The sequence below is a fragment of the Xenopus laevis genome, chromosome 1S (genome assembly GCF_017654675.1).
Source record: "Xenopus laevis strain J_2021 chromosome 1S, Xenopus_laevis_v10.1, whole genome shotgun sequence".
Taxonomy (NCBI): Eukaryota; Metazoa; Chordata; class Amphibia; order Anura; family Pipidae; genus Xenopus; species Xenopus laevis.
Window position 1 is genome coordinate 68280102 of NC_054372.1, and position 26640 is coordinate 68306741.

The window sequence follows — 26640 nt, forward strand, 5'->3', positions numbered from 1 at the left end:
CGGCTGATCTGTTCTTTTCTACTTTATTTGATCGGAATGGTTAGTGGCAGGTCGGGAGATGGGGAAGTCCGATCGTGCGATTGGATCTTTGCGTCTGGGGCCAGCTTAAGACTTCCTCAATAGAAACTGCATTTTGCATTTCATCATAGCCCCAGCTCAGGTGCTGCAAAATTCAGAATGGTTGCTGTCTGTACTGTCTTCTCAGTGCAGAGGGAGCCTATCAGAATTGATTATACTTAGCAACCAATGCTTCCCCAAAGTTTGCACTCAGATATGCAGATCTAAATAACAGCACAGACAACAAAGCCTGGTGCACACAAATAATTTTGTCTGAAAACATATCATTTAGTACTTATTCTATACTGTCTCTCTCTAAGCACTGAATGATCATTTTTGTGCACTACTTCTCACCAGACTTTCCTCATTTACTGGGAAAACATGTTTTAAAGTGTTTTCTCACTCTGAAAAAAGGGGAATGGAAATGGCTGCTAAGCTGTGGGTCATAGACCTCTCAAAAATGCACAACCATCAGACAGGACCTGCCACTTGGCTGCAATTAACATTTTTCAATTGCTCTACTACAAAACTCTAATGGTAGGCAAACCATTTATGAGGTGCCGGCTAAAGCTGCCAAACCCTTTTTATATTTTGACTATAAGGCTTGAACATTTCAGATGACAGAACACTATGTATATTAGGGGTAATTTATGATCGCAAGTTTAGTTGCAGGGGTGCTAAATTAACCTCAGTCAGTTGAATAAAGAATCAAATTCATCAAAGGTATAGAAAAGTTGTAGTTGCACTTGGTACTGCTTGGCACCAAGCTAGGGGCCAAAGTTTCATATACCTTCCTGCTAAAACAGTATACATGCATGGTATGCTATCTGGAAATCTGTTATCCAGAATTTTTCAAATATACAGAATTACCAGTCCTAATTAAACAAGCAATTCTTTATTTCTTTGTACAGTACTTGATGGTAACTAAACTGCATGAATTCATATTGGTGGTAAAACAATCCTATTGGGTTCATTTTATGGTTAATTTATTTTTAGTAGATTTAAGGCATGGTCATCCAAATTACAGAGAAATCTCTTATAAGGAAAACCTCAGGACCCAAGCATTCCAGATCCCATCTATACTACTTTAAACATTTGATGGTCTCTATGGGAGATTGCTTTCCCTTATTTTGGACTTTTCTGGATAATGGGTTTCCAGATAAGGAATCCCATACCCCATGTGTCCCAAGAAAAGCATGATTAATAATAGGAAAGCCCTGTATAGTGGAAAAACTCGAGTACCAAGTACACTCAATAATATATATTGCATGCCTGTATATTTAGTCCTCATGTCATCTAATATGAAATTAAAATATGTTGAATCAAATACTTTATAAGTCAAGGATCATCCATAGAATTCATGATGAAAATTCATGGCAACCAAGCTAACTTTTATACATAAAAACAGATGTATATAAACATAAATACTGATGTAAAGCCTATAGTTGATCAGCTCCAAACTGAAACACTTGCAGTGTGCACTTCAATACCAGCCCTTTTAGTATGATTCACAGTCAACACAAAGAAGCTAGGAATGTGAAACCGAAAGCTACAAACATCAATGGTAAATTAAGCTGAGGAAACGAAACTCCTATGCAGAATGATAGAGAAAAATATTGATGCGTTGAGCACAAGGAATTAGGCAATTAATCACAGTAACAGTTATTTAGCAGTATCCCTGTCTTAACAATTAAAACAATTGTAACATCAGAATACTTATAAGCAACAGCTTTTAAGGACAATAAGATAATATACATTATCTTTCTTTGTTTCAGAGCCTCCTGCAACATTCTCAAAAGCAAAATTATATTTCTCCACTCCCAATAAAGCTAACCGTCCAAAGCAGTTGTCTCCCCAGCAGTACATGATCAGAACAGACTAGCACAGAGCACACGGAGTAAAATGAACTGCACCCAGAGCAGCAGATACACAATGTTTGAATAACAGACTGGCTCACTGTTTCCTTCAGATTATCTCCTCCTAACCATAAGGTAATATTGCACAGCCCTTGCTATGTCAATTATTTCCTACTTACAGTATAAGGCCTGCCAAACTCTTTTATGAAATTATGAGATTCGAATTTAAAGGGTATAAATAGTTGTCCCGCTAAGTTTAAAGGAGAACTAAAACCTAAAAATGTATTTGATAAAAAATGTTATATTTTACATATTGAACTTATTGTACCAGCCTAAAGTTTCAGCATCTCAATAGCAGCAATGATTAAACTTGCCACAGGGGTCACAATCTTGTAAACTCTTGACACTCATGCTCAGTGTGAGCTCTGAGCAGCTGTTGAGAAGCTACAAATTTACAAGCAGAAAATAAGGTTGATCTGTAATATAGGCTGATGCTACAAGGCTGATGCTAATTGCAATGGTTTCAGAGTGACCATGTAGTAATTATCTATATTAAGTACTAATCAGCCTTATATTGTGACATCTCTATTCTGTATACACAGTATATTGTGAGACGTTCCCTAAGCTCAGTAACAGACAACAACACAGAACATGTGCAGTGAATCAACAGAAAAGAAGATGGGGAGCTACTGGGGCATCTTAGGAGGCACAGATCTTCCCTGCTAAAGGTCTGTGGTTGCCTTCGACTGGTACAGAATCTGTAAGACTTCCGCAAAAGAAACTGCATTTTGCATTTCATCATAGCCCCAGTCGCCTTAGACAGCCCCAGCTCAGGTGCTGCAAAATTCAGAATGGTTGCTGCATTCTGTTCCATATTTCACTCAACTGCACCTTTTGACACAGGGGAACCCAGGAGATACTGACACTTTGAAACTAGTAGCTCCAGCATTTCCACAGCGGCAGAGTCAATCACTGCCGTGCTGTTGCACCAGAAGAATGGGAAGCCACTTTCACACTCTGTGAAGAGACACCCACCGGCCGCACAACATTTCCATTGAAATATGCATCAGCATGCAAGCCCGACTGTGTTAATATTAATGCAACTGTGCAATTGTGTCAGATGCAACCACAACTATGAAGGAATCATGAGAAAAACACAGCATTGGTGGTAAAAACATGGTGATTGTGGTCAAAGTTGCACTCCTATTGTATGCTAATTAAAGGATAATTCGCTCTGTCATGTCTGCCCAGTTCACCGACAGCCAGTGAATATTTGGGGGCAAATTTACTTACCTTCGAAGTTGCACCAGTGTTGCGTTTGACGCACTTCGTCAGGCTTAGATTCGCCAGGGCTGCGCAAATTCACGAAGATCCGAAGTTGCGCACAAGTTACCGATCGTTTGCAAAGTTGCGCCAGCGCTGTTACGATCAGCGGTTCAAAGTTATGCTAGCGATTGGAAATTTGCATATGGCGTGCAGTTAAAGTACAATGGCCATATATGCAGCAGAAAACACATTACACTACACAAGGTCAGGGAACCTTAATAAATGAATTCTAATGCCCTACACATGTGCCCACAGTATAGTTTAGGTGCCATATGTTATCAAATGTAGGGGGGAAGGAGGGTACTTGATAAGTACACTAAGGGGCACATTTACAAAGCTCGAGTGAAGGATTCGAATTAAAAAAACTTCGAATTTCGAAGTGTTTTTTTGGCTACTTCGACCATCGAATGGGCTACTTCGACCTTCGACTACTACTTCGACTTCGAATCGAACGATTCGAACTAAAAATCGTTCGACTATTCGACCATTCGATAATCGAAGTACTGTCTCTTTAAGAAAAACTTCGACCCCCTACTTCGGCAGCTAAAAGCTACCGAAGTCAATGTTAGCCTATGGGGAAGGTCCCCATAGGCTTGCCTGCGTTTTTTTGATCAAAGGATATTCCTTCGATCGTTGTATTAAAATCCTTCGAATCGTTCGATTCGAAGGATTTTATCGTTCGATCGAACGAATAATCCTTCGATCGTTCGATCGTAGGATTAGCGCTAAATCGTTCGACTTCGATATTCGAAGTCGAACGATTTTAGTTCCTAGTCGAATATCGAGGGTTAATTAACCCTCGATATTCGACCCTTAGTAAATCTGCCCCTAAGTTATTCTTATTCTTATTTATATTTAATGTTTGCCTTTCTGTTCAGGCTCTCTACTGCTATACTGTATTTAGTTTAGCTCTTAACTCCCAAGCTTTTTCCTGGTTGCTAGGTAATCCTATGACTAAAAGCTGCGTAACAAAAAATACAGAAATAAATAAAATAAACAAGTCAAAAACCACAACACATAAAAAATTAAGACCTGCAGTGTTGCTAATGCTATACAGGGCTGATTCTCTGCCTGTGGATTTACACAAGCCAACAATCAGTCCCTAAAGCTGGCATCAGCCTTGTCCTGTGACTGCACACAGAGCCAAAATCTGAAAATTAGCATTAACCTAAACTTTTCAATAAGTTATGTTTAAGGTTTACTGTATAGCTCATTCTATATTTTTTTGCATTGTTCATTACCCACACTACTCAATATTATTAAAAAACATACAACATGTATCCTTATTTTTACTTACGTTATAATATTAAATATTTATTGATAATGCTAAGCATTACCATTATAACCTTAACGTTGTCCTTTTGTGCCATTGCCAACACAGACTTTGCTGTCAGTTTATGAATCTGAGGATATGTAAAGTAGTACTAAACCATGTTGATTAATATAAATGGGGTCGTCTGCCAAGACCTCCCCTTTGCTATAGCTACATATCACTATTATGTATTATGAGTAATGTTAAACAGACACAAATGTGTTATGTTTTGGGTAGCCGAGGATGAGTAGAGTATAACAGTGCTTTATTAACAGACTCTTGCAGCCACTACACAACAGTAACTTTCACTTTTAAGCTGTCAGGAAGTATGCACAGTATAAGTCGGGGCACAGTGACATCTACAGGCCATTTGTATAAACACCACATATTCCCCCTATAGTAGGAAAGCATTTGGGCAAATGTAATAAACAACAACAATGCATCTTAAAGCAATAATATACATTATTCATATCACATAGTCCTGGGTCCATGCAGGTCGTTTTCTGATTCTCTCAGTACGCCTTATAGGTTCACTTTCTTCAGGCCTATTGCAGTTGACATCAGGAGTAGGAAAATGTCCTTCATCAAATGGAGCTTCTCCAAAGTCATATCTAACAGGAGCAAGACGACTTGCATTCCATATGCATCCATCAGACAGTTCATATGTGTATGGTCCTCGCTAGCGTCTCACTTCAAGTGGTGTAGTAAATTTAGATTGCCCTTGTTTCAGTATTACTGGTTTCTTAATTCTGACTAAAGATCCAGACGGGAAGTGTACTTTTTTGGCACCACGTTTTCTGTCAGTATAAGCTTGCATTTGGCTTGTTGACGTTTCACAATGTCAGCAGTAGATGATTTTGTAGGCACCGTATTTTGTGGAAGTTTGATGTCTGCAACATGTAACTTAGTGCGCATCTGTCTGCCATGTAATAATTCAGCTGGACATGATTGGGTTGTTGCATGGCGCATGCTTTGTAGTTATGTAGGAACTCTGTTGTAAATACTTTGCAAGATTTCCCAGTAAGATTTGCTGTCTGTAGTGCATCTTTCAGACTTCTGTTGAATCACTCGATTTCTCCATTTGCTTGTGGGTAATACACTGAAGATTTCCTATGCACAATATTCCTTTCTCTCAGAAAGGATTCAAACTCATATGAGACAAACTGTGGTTTGTTGTCTGATATTAACTCCTTTGGATTACCTTCTCTGCTGAAGACTGTAGACAGAAATGCAATTTCAGGCCATTTACTGTAATAGTCTATCAAGGTTATAGCAAATCTACAATCTATAGGAGAATCTGTAAAAGGACCGACAATATCAATAGCAAGTTTTTCCCATGCTGGATCAGGGATTGGTACTGGCTGAAGTGATGCAATTTTAGACACTGGCTGTGTGGCAGGCACTGGTGCTGTAGTAATGAGACCATCAACTAATTGTAGGTTTAATGCAGCAAATAGATCCCTTCCAAGTATAGCAGTACCCTTATTCACAATGTAAAAGTCAGATTTTGCAGTATTTGATTCAAATTGTACACTCACTGGCAAGCAACCAAGCACAGGGATTGGATCCTTTAAGTAACAGGGCAGGTGCAACAAGCGGATCTTTTGCAAAGTATTTCAAGAAAATACCCTTTGGTAGTATAGAAACAGCTGAACCTGTATCAAGCATCAGGTTAATGGAGTCTTCCTTGTCAGCAGAAGCAGTAACGACACAGACAGTGCATATAAACTTGTCTGGAATAAATGTACCAGCTTTATCCACACTGTGATATTTGTAGTAGTGACTTCATGAACATCTTTAGCAGAACTACGGCAGATATTACCAAAATGTCCTACTTTTGTGCATTTGCGGCACCGGTTAGCTTTTGCAGAACGTGTAACATGATTTGCAGTGTGTTGTGTTGAACCACAGTGAAAGCAGTATTTTCTATTTGTATTTGCTGTATGGTTTTGCAGTGTAGGTGAATCCCTTTCCTTAGCACTGTATTTTGCCTGTGACTGTGCATTATTAGGCCACAGTGCTGAATTCACAATCTGTTCATTCCCAGCAGTTCCCTGACTGAGAGTTTTAGCCTCTGCCACTGTTGTTTCAATTTGGCTAGCAACTGTAATATCCTTTGCAAGGGTTAAATCCTGCTTTAGGAGCAGTCTCTCTCTAATGCGAGGTGAGTTTGTTTTTTCCACTATTTGGTCTCTTAGCATTTCATCTGTTAGATTCCCAAACTCACAGGTAACAAGCAGCTCTCTCAAAGCTGCTACAAATTGTTCTGTGGATTCGCCATTACGTTGTCCATTTTGGCGGATTTTATATCTTTCAGCCACCACATTTACTCTTGGAACAAAAAAGTTCTTTATAGCAGTAAGAGCAGTTTCATAAGTATCATCAGGTAATGGTAATGTATAGAATATACGCTCTCCCTCTGCTCGTAGGCAGTGAATAAGTAGAGCACGCTTTCTAGCAGCAGAAATCTCCCCTTGGTCAGCAGCAATAATGTAATTTTCAAACATACGGATCCAAGCAGTAAAAGGTATTGTAGGCTCACCAGGGTTTGGAAGAAAAGCTGCAAGCTGCTGCAGAGGTAGAAGAGCCATCCTGTCGTCAATCTGTTATGTTTTGGGTAGCCGAGGATGAGTAGAGACAGTGCTTTATTAGCAGACTCATGCAGCCATTACACAACAGTAACTTTCACTTTTAAGCTGTCAGGAAGTATGCACAGTATAAGTCTGGGCACAGTGACATCTACAGGCCATTTGTATAAACACCACAGAATGCAAATACACGTATGCTTGGCACTTGTGTAATGAAATGTTAGTGGGCAAAAAATCAAATATATGTTAGGGACCTCTAAAACTTCCAGTAGGCCCTCTACATAGAGATGCAAGAGGGATAATTTCTGATTAGGAAGGCCATGTGCACTTTTCTGTAAAATTGCCACAGGTTGGTTCTCTGTCCAGAGCACATAGATCTATGACTACTACCATGAATACAGCACTGCCTGAATTTGGCATCACTGTATTGATGAAGGGGCAGAAGTGAGGTGCCACCCCCCCAGGTAGAAGTGTTCCATTCTTGAGCATTAAAGTATAAGTGAGCCGCTATAATAAGTAAATGTAAAATTGTAAAAAGATTGATTCTAATCACTTTTGCAATTTACACTTTATTTTTTTTTGACTCCCAAGATATTGATAAGTGATACATGTGCCAATATTATGAATGAATTTTGTTACAACAGTTCCATCTGCTGGTAAGGTTACAATCATGAAATTGCAAAAGTGCATAGAAAAGCACTCTCATCAATTTTGTATTCAATTATTTTAAAGGTTTACTTATCCTTTAAAGGGAAAACTTTTGCAAATTGCATAGGTATCAGATGTTATTTCTAGACTGCAATAAACTGTACTTTATTATCTGCTTCAGAAGGGCAGCTGACAAATGATAGATAGATAGATAGATAGATAGATAGATAGATAGATGATAGATAGACAAATACAAGAGGTCCTCTGCATTCAATCCATTATGAATATATAAAGGACATTGAAACATTTTGTGCCTTAAAGGGGTGGTTCATCATTAAGGTAACTTTTAGTATGTTATAAAATTGTCAATTCTAAGCAACTTTTCAATTGGCTTTCATTATTTATTTTTTATAGTTTTATAGTTATTTGCCTTTTCCTGACCGCTTCTAAAAATCAAATGCTCTGTAAGGCTACAAATGTATTGTTATTGCTAATTTTTATTACTCATCTTTCTGTTCAGGCCTCTCCTGTACATATTCCAGTCTCTTATTCAAATCAATGCATGGTTGCTAGGGTAATTTGGACCCTAGCTACCAGATTGCTTAAAATGCAAATTGAAGAACCGATGAATAAATAGCTAAACAACTCAAAAACCTTAAATAATAAAAAATCAAATCCAATTGCAAACTGTCTCAGAATATCACTCTCTACATCATACTAAAAGTTATCTCAAAGGTGAACAACCCCTTTAAGCTACTAAAAATGCCTTACCCTTTAAACAACACAGGGATTGTTTGTCCATATATTGCAATATATTTAAGATGGCCAACTACGTCAAAGTCATCCCTGGTATGGCCAGTCCTACACTCAACTTACTTCTGATTCATAAGGGCAGATTTACTAAAGGGCGAATTATCGCCAGCGACCGCTTTGCACACTTTGCGAGGTGCAAATCTGTTCCAAACGACCGATCTGTCTGACTGGTGTTGGCCTGTTCCACAACCACACGTCCAGTTCCATGTTCTTCCTGTAAACGTTTGGTTCCCTTGTCTGCCTAGAACTTTTCCCCTGGTCCTCTCACTGGAGGGATCCGAGTAGGCGGCTGTTATAGGCGGAGGCGCGAGCTGATTCCGGGACCTTTGGGTTTGTTCTGGGTTTGGGATACCATTGGTAACAGTACGTTCGGCCGACATAGACGCTGAAGGAGCGGCTGCTTCCCCTCTCGCCACATAAGCTATGGCTATGGCGAGCCTTCCACAGCATCTTGGGGAACAAGAGTATAAGCAGGACCAGATAGTCCAGTGTCTCCAGAGATGCTCAGCAAGGTTGGACACGATTCAACAGGCACCGGCCTGACCACTCTGGGCAGATTACTTCCTATACTCAGTTGAACCCAAACTTCCGTTCCTTGAAAGGTTCAGTGGGGACGGTAGCAGTTTTTTTGCCTTTTGGGAAGCCTGCAAGTTACACTTTGGGTTCCTACTCCACTCATTTCCCACAGAGGAATCCCGCATAAATTTTATTACCTTGCTCCAAGGGGATCCCCAACGTTGGGCATTTAACCTGTCCCCTTTGGATCCAGCCTGTCTCTCTCTCAAGGCCTTCTTTAAGGCAATGGCTGTCCTCTATGACAATCCCGACCGTGCTGCATCTGCTGATACAGCTATCCTTAACCTCAGGCATGGTAGATGGTGGGTCGAGGATTATTGCACGGAATTCTGTCGTTGGGCGGTAGAGACGGGCTGGAACGAGAGCGCTTTAAAAAGTCAGTTCAGGGTAGGCCTAGCCGCAACTATCGAGGATAGTCTTGTAAATTTCCCTACTCCGTCCTTCCTAGATTCCCTCATGCATCTGGCAATCCAGATAGGAGGCATAGGGAGAGACGACCAGGAGATTTCAGCCCTGGTTGCTCCTAATAATTCCAGATTTAGCACCTAAACCTCTTCTTATTGCCCCTAGGCCCTCTGAGGAGCTCATGTAATTAGGTACTACCACTTGTCTCCTGAAGAGAAGGGTCATAGGTGGGATAACAGTTTATGCCTAAGCTGTAGAACACAAAGACCTGTCCAAAGACAACTGTCCAAAGAGGCCCGGGAAACTTTAGTGAAGTTGATGTTATAAAAACTTAGGACAGCTCCCAAAAGCTTATTTTTTTAAGACCTTTTTTCTTAACTTCACCATTCACTAAATATTCACTAAATATTCCACCTTTTGGACAAAGGTCCAGGGATGCTTGTCTGTCATACTGATAGTATCCTGAAGAAGAAGCTGAAGGAACAGCCTTTTTTCATTTTACTCAACAGTCATAAAAATGCTAGAAAAATCCACTCTTTTTTTCAATCATATTTTCGCAGTGACATTATCTTAATGTTGTAAAGTTTGTGTTATTGTAAAGAATTGCTTGCTTTACACACACATTTAAATTTTGTCTAATTTAGGCCCACAGACTCATCCTAAACGGGAAAAAGTCAAAACATAAGTCTGTCAACCAGGTCTGTGTGTCCCTGTATTGTATTCGTATTCAAATTTTTTATGGTCAAAACTCACAAATTCGAATCATAAATAATACATTCGTATTTTAATTCGAATTTCAAGATTTATCAAACCTTGGCCCTTTAAAAATTCGAATTCGACTGTCCGCCACCTAAAACCTGCCAAGTTCATGTATTAGTTAATGGGAGAGGTACAGTAACCATTTTTAAGATACTAGCCTTCCTGACATTAGGGATGCACTGAATCCATGATTCGGTTCGGGATTTGGCCAGGATTCAGACTTTTTCAGCAGGATTTGGATTCGGCCGAATCCTTCTCCCTATCTGAACCGAATCCGAATTAGGCCCGGGGAGGGAAATCGCATGACTTTTTGTCAGAAAACAAGGAAATAAAAAATGATTTCCCCTTCCCACCCCTAATTTGCATATGCAAATTAGGATTCAGGATTAGGCCAAATCTTTCGCAAAGCATTCGGGGTTTCGGCCCCCCCCCCTAACATTCAAGTTTTTTTTCGGAGTTTGAGTTTAGTTGAATTCGATTCGAGTTTTCGGATCTGTAATATTCGTTGGAGTTTTAGATATTTGATTTTTTTATTAAATAACCCTCCAATCGAATTTCAAGTATATTCAAATTTATTAAAGTTTAAAAAAACTCACATGAATTCGAAATTTGACCTTTGACCTTTGATAAATGTGCCTCCAAGTGTCAGAGCATTCAGTAGAAAGTCACACACACAAAAAAAAAATACATATATATATATGTATATATATATATACATATATATATATCTTTACAAGGGCAGCACCCTGCTGATATCGTGTTTCCTAGGTGCACAGTAAATAATTCAAATACTTCAAGAAGACCAGCAACACCAGGATATTTGTGTATCAAATCAAAGTGTATTCATTTTGTGCATGAATAGCCACTATTCATGCACAAAATTAATACACTTTAATTTGATACACAAATATCCTGGTGTTGCTGGTCTTCTTTAAGTATATATTTATATACTATACGCTCAAAAATGTGCCTTCAAAGTGCCTGAAATGTTAACATTTCTGAACCCACTCAAAATGCTCAAAAATGCTGTGTTCACAAAATGCTCAAGAAAAATTGTTTGGGTGCTAAAATACTAACATGAAGAAAAAAAATCAGGTAACTGAAGCTATTAGGTCTACCTTTTGCATATGCACATTTTTTGGACTTATCATAACCTAAAACCTTGATATTTTGTATGTATATATATATATATATATATATATATATATATATATATATATACTGTATATATATATATATATATATATATATATATATATATATATATATATATATATATATATATACTGTATATATAACATACAGTCATAGCGTTTTTTGTGTAGTTCTAATTTTATTCACAAGATGGCAACAGTGGTGCCCTTTCCTGCTTTGTATTATGTAAAACACAGCAAGAATTGCATCTGCTTTCTGGAACTGTTCAAACCAGTGTTACTTCTCAGTTTCTCTTCCATACTCTTAAATCAGACAAGTTGATGGTTCGTGATAGAAGAGACCCTAGGACCAAAATCATTGAAATAAAATATGGTGGTCACCAACCCTACGGCATATATGGAGAGCCAGTGTGGGGGCACACCTTGGCTCATGGTAGGAGCGGTCATTTACAAGGGGCGGCAAAAAGCTGTCCTTCAAGTCACTGACTAGTTAGAGAGCTGAAAAGCAGGAAGTAGTGTTATGTTCTTTTATGTTAGACATCCAGTCACTCCAGCCTTTATAGAGTACATTTTTGGCTAACTTTATTAGAAACATTTTTATTTTTGCACAGCTTATCTATTTACCCAGGGGGAGGGCGGCATTGGGGCTGCTGCCTCAGGCAGCAACAGCCCCAGGATCGCCCCGGGGGGGGGGCAGATACACGTGGGCACTGTGGGGATGGTGCTTGAGGAGGTAGGACTGCAAAAAGTTCATGGAGTGTTTAGACTCCCTTTATTTTCTTTGAAAGCGGAAATCTTTAGAATTTTGTAAGCACTAAGAAAATTGGTGGAAGATAATGTGCAATAAATGTGCAGGAGCAAAAAAAGTTGTTCCTTTATATATTTACAGTATTGCTAGCAGGCAGTGCCACTTCTGTAAAAAGCCTTCCTTTATAGTAGACAAATGTTTGCTTAAAACCCCATAGAACCCTATGTACTGGAAGTGACTTCTTCTGCAAGATAAAAAAGGGATTTGTCTTCACAGATAAGGATTATATACTGCAGACACAGCAAAAGCACATTCTGGGTGGGAAATCAAAGAAAGAAAACTTATAATCACTTTTGTTATATCCCAACTCTCATCATCCTGACAGCTGAAGGTGGCCAGGCGGTTCTGAAAGTTGTACTCAAGCAAAGGCTCAAAAGTAACTGTTAGACATCCGAAATTCGAGCTAGGGTTGCCACACCAGTATATCTCCAGCAAAGATCCGGGTAATATATTGGATACATTTTTAATTCCCTGTCCTTCACACCTCTTCCAGCCTGGTTTACCCCTATTCAACAGAAGTAATCAGAGCAAGGAGAGCTGCTGGGGCATGGCCTGGCAGGAATTAGTTTGTGGCTGGGAAGGAGCAGCATTGTCAAGACACACCACTTCCAGAATTTCTAGAATTTTGCTCCTGCAGCATAAATGATTACTGTGTAATAAATATTTATTTATCTTATAAAGCCACAATTTCTATGTATGCATCTGAGGTTTTAATTAAACAATTTCCCTTTTCTCTCTATATTCCTACTATCTGTGCATTGAGTTATCTCACAAAATGCATGTATAGCTAACTACATGTTTTTGCACGTACCTTGAAAATCTCCTTTGTAATGTGCGTATTATAATCACACCCACTGAATGTATTCACAATTTACTTATGACTCTCTCTACATTGCTAACTACAGAGTTATAACTAAGTAGGGTTCCCAAATACTGTATGTTTTCTTTCAGTGCTGGGAAGTGAATTTTCTTAGACAAGTACATTCCATTGGATTTATATCTTTTCCTTTTTGACTAGAGTTAGGACCCCAGTGGCTAGTACTAATAGTAAGGGGATGCCTCCTTTAAACAACAGCTGTTAAACTTCTTCCCATACTTGAAGTGGTGAGTATAAAATCCTTTTTAACATACAGTGTTACGCTGGGGCTGGTGTCATGTTTCGGAAGGTTGCATCAGCTCAGCTGTAACATGCCAAGTTCAACAGATGAATGCAATGCACAATATTATGTATGTCGCATTCTTCAAACAGATCTTTCTTTGCCTCAGGTAGAAATCTCAAGGAAAGAGGCCCATTTAAGGACATTAGTTGTTATTCCAATCATGTAGATCTGTAATTCTAACAGCCTGGCCCTATTATAAAAGATTCAATGAAATATTTAGGAGCTAAGGATGGCTTCTCGGTGGGTAAAACAATCTGATCTTATCATAATTATCTGCAGGAAATTTTTTATGCATAAGGTTTTTCTTTTGCTGCAGGGGGTAAATTGAGTTCAAACTTCTTTACCCATTGGTGGCCCCTAAGACATTAAAGGGTCCAAATGCAGTGAATGGCAAGCAGGCATGTCGTTTCCCTACAATGCAGAGGTTTTGCCCAGAATTCTAGTTACTGTAAAGGTAAAACCTACCCAATTCAACATAATGTACTATCCAGGATAAACCGTTTCTCTGTAGTCAGCCTGGGAGTATGCAAAACTTGAAAGAGCCAGGGGCTTTCTGTTCCTTGAAAATCTCACTAAGGCTCTAGTTCAAAATTCCTTTGGCACAAATATGTGATAGCCTTGAGGGACAATATTTTTCACCTTTATCCTGAGCAAAAAAAATGGCATTGCTGTAGTGAGGCTGGCATATTACTTCTAGACCAGGGATCCCCAACTTTTTTTTACTGGCGAGCCACATGAAAATGAAAAAAAGAATTGGGGAGCAACACAAGAATTAAAAAAGCAAGCTCATTGGCAGTGTGATAGGGCTGTGATATGGCAGCACCATGTGGACTGACAGCTGTGGGAAGCTCTGTTTGGTAGTGCACATGGTCTTTATGCCTCAAAAATCTGTATCCTGGGCTGAAATTAAAAAAAATTTGAATTAAGGCCCCTGAGAGCAACATCCAATGGGACGGCGAACACCATGTTGATTGCGAGCCACTGGTTGGGTATCACTGTTGTAGGTACACAGAATATCCTAATTTACATGCACTTTCTGCTGCCATTGATTTCCTCCAGTAAAGGTTTGTACTGTAACAAATTGTATACACTAAAATTGCAGCTTCTGGAACAGCTTATAATGGCTCAAAAGGTTTGATTGGGGTAACAATGCAGTTTTAATGAGAATAAAATGTTCACAGACTTATGCAGACAAGTATAAATGGGGGCAGACACGGAGACATACAGAGTCTGAAAACAGGCCAAGGTCAAAACCAGGAGGTCAGTTAATGGGGAACAAGGACAAGGCAGGAACAGCATCTCAGGAGCAGAGTCAGAAACAAGGAAACAGGAACAGGACCAGGAACAAGGTTTCAGGATCAGGAACAATATCAACTCAAACACAGGGATACAAGGCATAGATTAGGCAGAATGGCCAATGACATAAGGGGAAGAGGGCTTAAATAGCTGTTTTATTACCCACAGCTGGGCAGTAAGCATGGATCAGGGAATATTAACAGGGGAGGAAGAGTCATGTATGATAGTCTATCAAGGTGAATCCACACTGCCTCCTGTGGCTCACGCAGGAGGAACAGTATCTGAATTCAGCTGAATATGAATACGGGAACATGCAGGGCCATATTTAAAAAGAATGCCAACCCAGGTCAGTCTGATGTTACAGATGCAGAGACAAAATAGTTCTTTGTGATACTAAGACAATGCAAAGCAGTAGCTGCAGAAGAGGGCTGGAGGTGTGTCAGCTCATGTGGGAAATCAGCTACAAGGTGCATGTGGCCACAAAGCAAATACATGACCTTGAAGTTTAAAATTTACTACATTTATGTTTATAGGGCAGTAAAATAAATAAAAGGAAAATAAAAGTTCCTTTCTCCCAGAGAACTAGCACAAAGTGACTATTATATAAAGAGGGGGTCTGTCCAGGCCTGGCGCAGGCTATTATGACGTTTACTTCTAGCCTTAATACACTTTGGTTACCACACAGGAAAAAAATCAGACACGGGGCTAGACATTTTGTCAATTTCCCAGCTGCCCCTGGTCATGTGACTTGTGCCTGCACTTTAGGAGAGAAATGCTTTTTGTCAGGCTGCTGTTTTTCCTTCTCAATGTAACTGAATGTGTCTCAGTGGGACATGGGTTTTTACTATTGAGTGCTGTTCTTAGATCTACCAGGCAGCTGTTATCTTGTGTTAGGGAGCTGCTATCTGGTTACCTTCCCATTGTTCTTTTGTTTGGCTGCTGGGGGGAAAAGGGAGGGGGGTGATATCACTCTAACTTGCAGTACAGCAGTAAAGAGTGACTGACGTTTATCAGAGCACAAGTCACAAGTCTCATTTTGAAAAAAACTTTTTTTCCCATGAAAGTATCCCTTTAAGACAAGGCATTTGGAATATAAAAGGGTAACAGACATGCAGTAGTTCCCCAGATGGAATGATGGGGTTTTTCACATTTACAGGCATGGGACCTTTAATCCAAAATGCGCAGGACCTGGGATTTTCCAGATAACGGATCTTTCCGTAATTTAGATCTTCCTTCCTTAAGTCTACTAGAAAATCATGTAAGCATTAAATAAACCAAAGATGCTGGTTTTGCTTCCAATAAGGATTAATTGTATCTTAGTTTGGATCAAGTACAAGGTATGGTTTTATTATTACAGGACAGTCTGGGGAATTACTGGTCTTGGTGGCAACCAAATATCTGACTCTTATGGCGCAATCTGCTATTCGGTATACTTGAACTGCAGTAACCAACAGGATATATAAACAGTATATTTATGTTAGCAACCTGTGTCTGATTACCATTGTTTGTCCTTGCCAGATTGCTGAAATGTTTTCATTGTTAGTGTTCACTGGCACCCACGCTCAAACCAAACACAGGAACAATCACAAAGTGATCATCACAGAAAAAAAATGCAAAGTACGAGAATTCAGTGTAGCTAATTTATACACAAAAATCTTATTTTTCACATATAAGATCTTAAAATAATAATGAACTAAAAATAAATGTATAAAATCATATAGAGTAATGTAATACAGACAGTACCATATTATTTCGCTATGCCCATGTGACATTCCTAAATAATGTTTTGCAAACACAAAAAAATTTAAAATATCTTACACTATGGGGCCCATTTACTTAGCTCGACTGAAGGAATAGAAGAAAAAATACTTTGAATTTCGAATGGTCGAATATGGCTACTTCGACCTTTGACTACGACTTCGAATCGAACGATTCGAACTAAAAATCGTTCGACTATTCGACCATTCGATAGTCGAAGTACTGTCACTTTAAAAAATACTTCGACCCCCTAGTTCGCCACCTAAAACCTACCGAGGCCAATGTTAGCCTATGGGAAAGGTCCCCATAGGCTTCCTAACAATTTTCTTTTCGAATCGTTGATTCAAAGGATTTAATCGTTCGATTGAACGATTATTCCTTCGATCGTAGGAATAGCGCTAAATCCTTTGACTTCGATATTCGAAGGATTTACATTCAGCATTCGAATATCGAGGGTTAATTAACCCTCGATATTTGACCCTATGTAAATCTGCCCCTATGTCATACATGCTGCTGGTATTAAAAAAAAATTAACTTTTTTCTATAGGAAGGGCAGATTTGTACTCAGGAGGGATAGATTTCTTCATCTAACGCCTACATACACAAACTCTTCCACACATATCATCTTTTTACTTTTCTGTCAAGGTGCCTTTCTCAGCTACTGTATCCCTCCTAAATACCTGTAGCAGCCAAATCACTTCTGTCTTGAACTATATAGTATTACTATCATTTCTGGATAAAAATGAACAAAAGTTTTGCCATTGTATTTAACACCATACCAGGTGTCAGTGAATTGTAATTGTTATACTTTCCCTAACTTTAGATGAGACCTTCATCCCATAACTCAGGAGAAGAAGAGTATATGTAAGTCTCTCTTATTACTACCTCAGTTCTAGGGTTATTCATTCTGTTTTTAATTAATTTTCTGCAGCCAAGTTGTAATTGATTTTTGTCCACACCATGATCATTTATGCATTAACAACGTGGAAACATTATTAAATCACAGTTGCAAAACTATGCTTTTCCATAAATGACTTGGGAACCAGTGTAATTTATCAAGGATGGTTGTGCTCTTATGTTAAAGAAAAGCGATACCCCCCCAAACAATGTAGGTCTATATATATTACATAAAACAGCTCATATGTAAAATCCTACTTCAGCTAAATAAACCATTTTCATAATAATATATTTTTTTAGTAGTATGCGCCATTGGGTAATCATAAATAGAAAATAAAAAAGTGCACACAAACAAACCAAACCAACCATACATGTTAGGTCACATGAGCTAATTAACATTAACAGACAGAGTTCTGTCTTTTGCTTCCACGCTTCTTCCTGTTACAGATAGAGCTGCAGTATTTCTGGTCAGTAGGGTTGCCACCTTTTCTGCAAAACAATACTGGCCTTCCTGTATATTTAACTTTCTTCCCTATTAAAGTGAACCTCGACACAAAAAGCTGTATAATAAAAGTCCTTTTCAAATAAAACATAAAATCCAATTTCTATTTTTATTAAAGCATTCATAGCTGTTTTAAGTTTTTTTAGTTAATATAATTCAGTTTTAACCTTTACTGACTAACTCAATATTTATCACGTGATGGGGCAGATTAACCTAGGGTCGAATATCGAGGGTTAATTAACCCTCAATATTCGACTGCCGAATTGAAATCCTTCAACTTCGAATATCGACGTCAAAGGATTTAGCGATATTCCCACGATCGAACGATCAAAGGAATAATCGCTAGATTGAACGATTAAATCCTTCTAATCGAACGTTTCGAAGGATTTTAATCCATCGATCGAAGGATATTCCTTTGATCAGAAAATTGTTAGGAAGCCTATGGGGACCTTCCCCATAACGGCCCCATTGGCCTCGTAGGTTTTAGGTGGCGAATTAGGGGGTCGAAGAATTTTTTAAAGAGACAGTACTTCGACTATCGAATGGTCGAATAGTCGAACGATTTTTAGTTCGAATTGTTCGATTCGAAGTCGAAGGTTGAAGTAGCCCATTCGATGGTCGAAGTAGCCAAAAAAACCATTGGAAATTCGAACTATTTTTCCTCTATTCCTTCACTCGAGCTAAGTAAATGGGCACCGATATGTCATAATCCATAGATAAGTCACTGACAAGTATTAGTTCTATTGAACTGTCAGATGATTATGTAGACAGTCTATATTCGTTAAGCAATAAAGGAGAATGAAAGACAGCTCAATCTGTCATTGATTTACTGCATGACACAATTTAGAAATTAAAAAGGTGACTGTTTAATTTATTATATAATTCAATTTATGGGGATTAAGTTCTAGAATCTTTTAAGCATATTAAACTGTTACTGTAGTCAAATATTCACTATAAGTAAGAAAAAAGAAAACTCAAGAGCCTGGTTGAGACTGGTATTGTATTCTTTATATTAAGATTTCTGATTCCAATGTACTGTAATGTTTAAAATGAACGGCAACACACAGGCTAATTAGGGTGGCTGATTGGTCAAATAACTAGGCGCACAAGCAGTTACAGCTGTTTGCAGACTGGCCAAGGACCTCATACACACACATATGTTTTTGTCATCACCCACAACATTTTTTCCCCCATTAACCATACACATGTACATTTTTGTTTTCAGTCAAACAGATTTTTCCCCCTTTGGCCAATCAGTTTTGGTGTACCACAACTTGACTGATCAACTGCTTGTTCAGAAGGACCATCAATAATTCAAAAGTTATAGTAAATTATCACCTGTATAGTCAGAATGGCTCAAGTTTGGATGTTATCCTCAGAAAGAAAAAATAAATTATGAGTTTATACAGTGTAAGACTGGGGTTCCTGGGGCCCACCATACACATTAGTACACCCACTAGCTGCTGCTGCCGTGCACCACCTATTGTGTACATGGATAAGTACGGCATCTTAACAAATATGGGGCCTAAGCGAAAGTTGAGCTTTTATCACAGAAAATGCACAGAGCATAGCTCAGTTCCAACATTATTAGTCCGTTGACACTGGCTATAAATTATCCAAACCTGGCAGTAAATTCAACGCAGAAAATGGGCAATGTGAGCGTATTAACCAAAACAGGTATTCCAGAAAGATCAGCGCAGAAAATGTATTGATTGAAAGGATTATCAAACTAACAGTTGCATAAGCAGAAGACCACCAACTTCTGTTGCTCTCCCTCTCTCTCTCTCTGAGTACTCCCATTCTGCTTCTCTGCCTCCTTCCACTTTATTGAAACTCCGGCAAAAATGAAAGATGGCAGTGCATTCCACAGTGGAACATATGTCCATCTTTGATTTTATTTTAGCTGTTCAGAAAAAAAAGGTTCTGGTTTTTATTCAGCAACGGCTGATGGGAGGCTTGTGGCAGCAGAAGGAAGCTAGGTGCAACAAAACTATGTTTACTTTTCAAAAAGCACAAGTTATGTTTTTGTGTAGTTCCCCTTTGAGAACCCAGCACAGATGTTCCTGAACTAAACATGCAAGTTGTAGTTCAGCAATATCTGAATACGTCACAAGCAACACTTTTTACCTCTCCTTAAATAAACTAGTTGCAGGAATATGCAAAGATCATGGCTTTGTTTTTTAGTTTAGTTTTTAGTTAGACTACACTCCTACACTCCTAAGTTAGTTATACGCGAACTATTTTTCCAAAATGAATTATATAAGAATTCTTTGCAGGACAAAGTTCCACTATTACATTCATGGCAATACTGAGCTTGCATGTATATTTGTTAGTTATTTCAAATAACTAGCCTAGCAAATCACATCCATTCCCATTAAATGATAGAAATATCAGCAACACACTAGTGCCATAGACCAGCCTTTTCACATCAGCACATAACAGCCTTTGTTATTCAGCCGCCGTGGAACCAATCAGGTATCCCAGATGTCAAAGGTCACATGAACAGCAAAGCCGCTATTGGATGAGGAAATAGTCTCTGAAACTACGCCCATGGACTTGGCACAGTTCATTTTCTGAAAAAAAGGAGGGTGTGCATCAGGCAGTATCATTGTAATTACATCCACCTCCCTGTATTCAAAGAAGCCAAGAAAAGCACTGCTGCTATTGGTTGAGGGAATAACCTTGCTGCCCTTACATACACGACGCCCATCGTGCTGGCTCAGTTCATTTGCTGAAAAAAGGGTGTGCATCTGTCAATAGCATTATAACAGCGTCCACCTCCCAGCATTCCAAGCTTCCATGAAAAGCATTGCTGCGATTGGTTGAGGAAACAAGTAGTACTGTTCTACATACGCAACGCCTATCATGTTGGCTCAGTTCATTTTCAGGAGGTGGGTGTGCATAAGTCAGATGCTTGCTTCTGGCCTCGCTGTTATCTTATAGATGAATGTAGCTGTTACCTGCTGCTTGCACGCTTTGCGACCACCTCTGTGAAACAAGAATTTCAGGTGAGATGAATTCCTGCAGCAAATGTGTTAACCTCTAGCAGTCATGTATTTACCTTTCTAAATACAGCTAGGCTGAACGTACAGACACCCTAAATGCTTTAACCTTTAAAAGCAACTTTAAAAATGATTAGAAATAACGTTTTTTTTGCTGATGAAATCATCTACTGTATTCTTTTATTTCATGTGTAATAGGGCTTAATTAGACTTCCAAAAGCAGCACTTTTAGTATGAGATATTGAACTTGACTGGGAGGGTGTTTTAATATACAAAATATACTTTGTAATGATCTGAAGTGAGAGAAGAGTATACTGCTGTGTTGTGTTTACTCTTTGCTGCCAGTGTTTACACTTGATTCTTCCTGATTACAATAGAATTGCCCCAAGCGTGGGTTTACACTGACAACATTACACAGAACTGCCATCTGAAAAAAATGATTTGGAAGTAAATCTGTTAGCTGTAGCATAAATGAACAAAAAGTTGTATTTGTGTACACTTGTGATTTTATTTGTGTACACTCAGAAATTATACACACAGGGATTACAGGAGGGACATGATTTCCTTTTTCTCTGTAATAATAAAACAGTACCTTGTACTTGCTAGGGTTGCCACCTTTTCTGGAAAAAAATACCGGCCTTCCTATATTCTTGCAATTTTTTCCTATTAATAACATTGGCGTCAAGCATAATTTTTACCAGCCAGGCTGGTAACATACCGGCCAGATAGCAACCCTAGTACTTGATGGTAACTACGCTGCATGTATCCATATCGATAGCAAAACAATCCTACTGGTTTTATTTAACGTTTAAAGTTTAGAGATCCAAATTGCAGAAGGACCACTTATCTGGAAAACCCCAGGTCCTAAACATTCTTGATAATAGAACCTATAACTGTACAGGTATGGGATCTGTTATCAGGAAACCTGTTATCCAGAAAGTTCCAAATTACAGAAAGGCCATCTCCAATAGACTCAACTTTATCCAAATAATCAAAATTTGAAAATCATGATTTCCTTTTTCTCTTTAATAATAAAATTGTAGCTTGTACTTGATCCAAACTAAGCTATAATTAATCCCTATTGGAGGCAAAACTAGCCTATTGGGTTTATTTAATATTCACATGATTATCTAGTAGACTTAAGGAATGAAGACCCAAATTATGAAAATATACATTATCCATAAAACCCCAGGTCTCGAGCATTCTGGATAATAGGAGCCATACTTGTATATATTTATAAATGGTGCTTCGTAATGTAATCAGTTATGATTGCTGATTGATATTTGTGTCAATTGACTATATAATAATAAGTAATGTACCGTATCCCCAGTTCTAAAATATGAGTCACCTTAGAGTTCCATTACCTGGATCTTGTGTTTTTATATGGCCATGGAACTATGGGGTACATGATTCCCTATATAAATGCCTTAATTAGAGATGCAGGTATGGGATCCGTTATCTGGAAACCCATTATCCAGAAAGCTCCAAATTACAGAAAGGCCGTCTCCCATAGTCTCCATTATAATCAAATAATCAATTTAAAAAAAAAAAAAGATTTCCTTTTTCCCTGTAAAAATAAAACAGCAGCTTGTACTTGATCCAAACTTTAGATATAATTAATCCTTATTGGAAGCAAAGCCAACCTATTGTGTTTATTTCATGTTTACATGATTTTCTAGTAGACTTAATGTATAAAGATCCAAATTAAGGAAAGATCCGCTATCTGGAAAAACCCAGGTCCAGAGCATTCTGGATGACAGGTTCCATACCTGCATAAATATCTTTCACATAATGTGTTTATTATGTGCCCAATTCATAGCACCATATGAATTCTTATACATTTTCAGATTCATTTTTTAAAAAATGTATTCATGTTGAAATTGAGGTGTGGATTGGGTTTGGTATTTTGCCAGATCTTTTGTGAACGTATTGTTGCTAGTCTACTAGTCTAGCAGAGAGTGATAAGAATGCTGAGAGGGCTGGATCTTTTGCAGCAATACCGATTACAAGGATATAAGAATTTCTGCAGAAATTTTTAATCATTTGTTGTCAGGGAGTTCAAATCAAGCCTGGGCACTATGTGCTTGTCATTTATATGCTATCATTGTGTCTCTGTTGGTTTCCACCATTTTATTCCCTCGCTACAAAAACATTCAGATATATATGATGCAGAAAGAGAAGAACTGTTAACCAGCTGGATTGCAGCATAGAAAATGGTATTTATTCATACTTTTTGAAGAAACGGGTAACTGTGATCGGTATATTTGGAGTTTCTGTGTTATGTCGGGCTTCTTTATCAAATTTTGGTTTGGAAGCTGGAGTTCCCTTTAAATTCAGGATCTCTATTATGCAAATAATTGTACATTGGGAACAAACAAACAAATTATTAAGGTGTAATTTACTGCATTGTGCTTAATGAAGTGTGTTGTTTCAGTTGACTCACTGCATAAAAGAGTGTGCTTACATGCAGGGACTGGGAGTATATATTGTTAGAACCCATGCCAGGATATGTCTGCTGGTGCATTAGTGAGATCACACATTTAGATTTACCCATTTTCTCCAAAGATTTCATAATTCGTCAAAATATTATAAATGGTTTGAATCACTAGGTAATTTACTATTCCCGATTCTGTAGGTAGGCACAGGGCTGGATTTAAATAGAGTGTACCCATAGGCCCGCTGTCGTTCGTCTCCCTCCCTTTAACTCACGCAAATTTTCATCAAAACTGATGCAATGGGGATTGGCGCACAGTAAATTTATAAAACTTTTGTTTCTTCTGCGCATACTCAGTGTTTCTGAACAATGTGGGTGTGGTTGGGCAGCATGCCGCCCCCTAAAATCTTGGTGGCCTGGCTGCATGTAATATACGCTTTCAAATACAAATAAAGAGTAAGTTATTTTGGGAGATTGGTTACCTGCGGGTAGTGCAGATTTCCTGCAGGTGACAAATCTCGCTGTGTACCATTGCCCTTAAGGATGAATTACTAAAAGACTTTGCACAAATTAAAAAACGACACACTGATGATGCCCCCTGCTGGGATTTTTTTTTGTAATACGTATGTGTCTTTTAGAAACAACACCAAGAGGAGGTGCTATGTAGATGCAGGGAAATAGTCATTATTTTGAATAAAGATTGAATGTTGCAGTTTTTCAAAATGATCCAGCAGTCCCTACGCCATTGTGCCATTTGACCCTGAAAAAATCGTACGATTCAGGTTTTCGCTCAATTGTATCGAGTTTTCCCTCGATTCGATTAAATCATGCTTTTTTAAAAATAAATAAGGTCACATCATGGATTTAAGTTTGTACGGACTTTTTTATTTAAATAATCGGAAAAATTAAGATTTCAGTAAATAATCTTCCCCATGTCAAAATAATAAATGTCAAAATAAGTACAATGTATACAATTACAAGCAGGATTAAGTTATACTAGACACCAGATTACACCCATACAGTTTATGGCCTGTTTGACCCCCTACAGTAATGCTGAATATTAGCAATGATATTCTGTGAAATGGAATTAAATACCCAACCATCTGTACAGTGCTGCTGGATATGTTCTCTTGTAGTTCCAGTATAGGTTAAAAATGTAAATATAAAATATCATTTCTGTAAGCAACCAATGTCATGTTCTTTTAGGCTGCATACAGATTGTGACTTGCTTCTCACAGTAGTCTTCAGCATTGCCTAACCATGTAACCAAGAACTTCACTGACATGGAATAAATAGAAAAAAAAGCATAGTTACTCCATAAATGCTGGAAAGTTTATATCTCAGTGTAAATATATAATACTTTCTACACATTGAAGATATGTATAAAGTTTATTGCCCACATGAGTTTTAAAGTGATAGTTCACCTTTAAATTGTTTATTATACAATATCCTATTTTTTTGCCACTCTTTAGTCCATATTATTTTTTTTTATAATTCTTGCATTATGTGCCTTCTTCTGCCTCTGTTTTGTGAGGCTACAACTTTATTGGTTACCTTTTAATATTTTTAGTCAGACACTCTCCTATTCATTATCAAGTTTGTCATTCAAACCACTGCCTGGTTTCTAGGATATACTGGACAGTAGAAACCAGATAGCTGCTGAAGAAAAATCAAAATAACTCAAAAAGTGCAAGACCAGTTGTAAATTGTCTCTGAATATCAGTGTCTGCATCATAATAAAAAATTATGGAAAGGTGAACTACCCCTTTAATGCCTGCTGTACTATCAGAAGGAATACTGGTGAGAAACTCTTCAACACCAGCAGATGCTTCCCACTAGGGTGAAAAGAAAAGCTGTTTTATGGTACACTCTACTGTAATGTATCGCGATTATGGCTAGAAATAGGCTTCATGTAAAAGTGAAAGAACGTGTTTGTAATAAAACAGGCCATATGTGCTAATATCCATTCATTTCACAAGGGCGCCCATTGCTAAATAGATCTTTACCAGCTATCAAGTGTTAGCCAAGTAATTTTGCTAACAGATCAGTTATAGGATCACATTAGGCTGTGTACAAACCTGCTGATTGGATAGAGAAGGGGCAAATTGTTCAGTCTGTGCACTAATATACCGGCATGGAGACTAGACCTGTGACTTCAAAATGATTCCCTCATATTTACATTATATTGAAGGGCAAATAAAGGATTAACTTTGCATTTTACTTGAAGTCTGTAGCTAGCAAATTCATGTTAAACCTAGGACTGCATTCAAGTTTACTATGGATTTGTTTTTATCTGAAAACTCGCCAGTCTCAAATTCAGGGTAACTGGTCCTAACATTGGTATTTATTGGTGTGTGTGTGTTTTGTACTGGAATAGTCCTTATAACAGTTGGTATGAGTGACTGTGCTGTTGTGCAAACAGTCACAAGCTTTCTATGCACATTATGACTGCTGAGAGCAAAACTGCTGCTGGCTTCTCACTTTGCATCGCTCTTTCTGTAAGTCTGTTATGTCTCCTCAACTCAGAAGCTGTGATATCTGTACTGGAGCGCTAGAGGAATGCAATCCTGTTCTAGAATGTCCACTCTGTCTTTCGGGATCCTGTAATATGAGATACTCAGAAACACAACAAGCCCTGTGACTTTATCTCTTGCCCGTTATGGTTATTTTGCTGTCAAACATACTATGGCAAGTGCCCCAGACACATGAGCGAAAAAAACTTCATAACAGCAGTTAACTAAGCTGAATCGAATTTATAGAAATGACCACTTTCATCAGCTGAGGTTTCTGGGAGTTTTAGTTAATAAGCAGCAAGTATCTGTATTGCTTGGGGTCCAATATCTGTTATGTTATTCAGTCAAAAGAAAGTATGATCACAGATCATATGACTTTGAATAGAAGCAGTTGTAATTCTGTGACAGCTGGAGGGCCACCTGCTCACATGGAGGAACACGCTTTTTTGTCATTGTCCTGTAGCACATAGAACTACCTTGAAGAAGTTATTGTTCAGGGATAGCTAGACAGCCACTTTCTGATAAATGCTTTTGGATAATGACAAGAAAACATGTTGTTCCGGGTAATTATCCCTCTAGTAGTGATTCAAGTAGTTTGCTCAATCCATGTTTGAAAAGTTTTGTGGCTGAACGCAAGGCCCCAGCATAATGTAAGGGGCCTATTTATGAAGCCTCGTATTTTTCTGTTTAAGTTTTAAACTCCAATTTTTAGAGGAGTAAAAACCCTTTAATTTTTCAAGATATATTATACTCCATAGGTGCTATAAAAAAAAAAA

At 38.2% G+C, this 26640-nt stretch overlaps 2 protein-coding genes across 5 annotated transcripts in view; one reads left to right on the forward strand and one right to left on the reverse strand.

Annotated features, from left to right (window-relative positions):
• The window catches only part of herc6.S (HECT and RLD domain containing E3 ubiquitin protein ligase family member 6 S homeolog), a 53796-nt gene extending 51442 nt beyond the window's left edge, over positions 1-2354 (reverse strand). Inside the window, exon 1 of one of the 2 annotated variants that reach the window (XM_018236955.2) lies at positions 2242-2354. The gene's annotated coding sequence lies outside the window, so the exon portion shown is untranslated. Of the gene's footprint in view, positions 1-1891; positions 2210-2241 lie in introns of those variants that run through there. The other variant, XM_018236963.2, reaches the window with a different exon arrangement.
• ppm1k.S (protein phosphatase, Mg2+/Mn2+ dependent 1K S homeolog) overlaps positions 2026-26640 on the forward strand; it is a 47115-nt gene continuing 22500 nt past the window's right edge. The window contains exon 1 of one of the 3 annotated variants that reach the window (XM_018236323.2): positions 2026-2048. The gene's annotated coding sequence lies outside the window, so the exon portion shown is untranslated. 3 annotated transcript variants of the gene reach the window in all.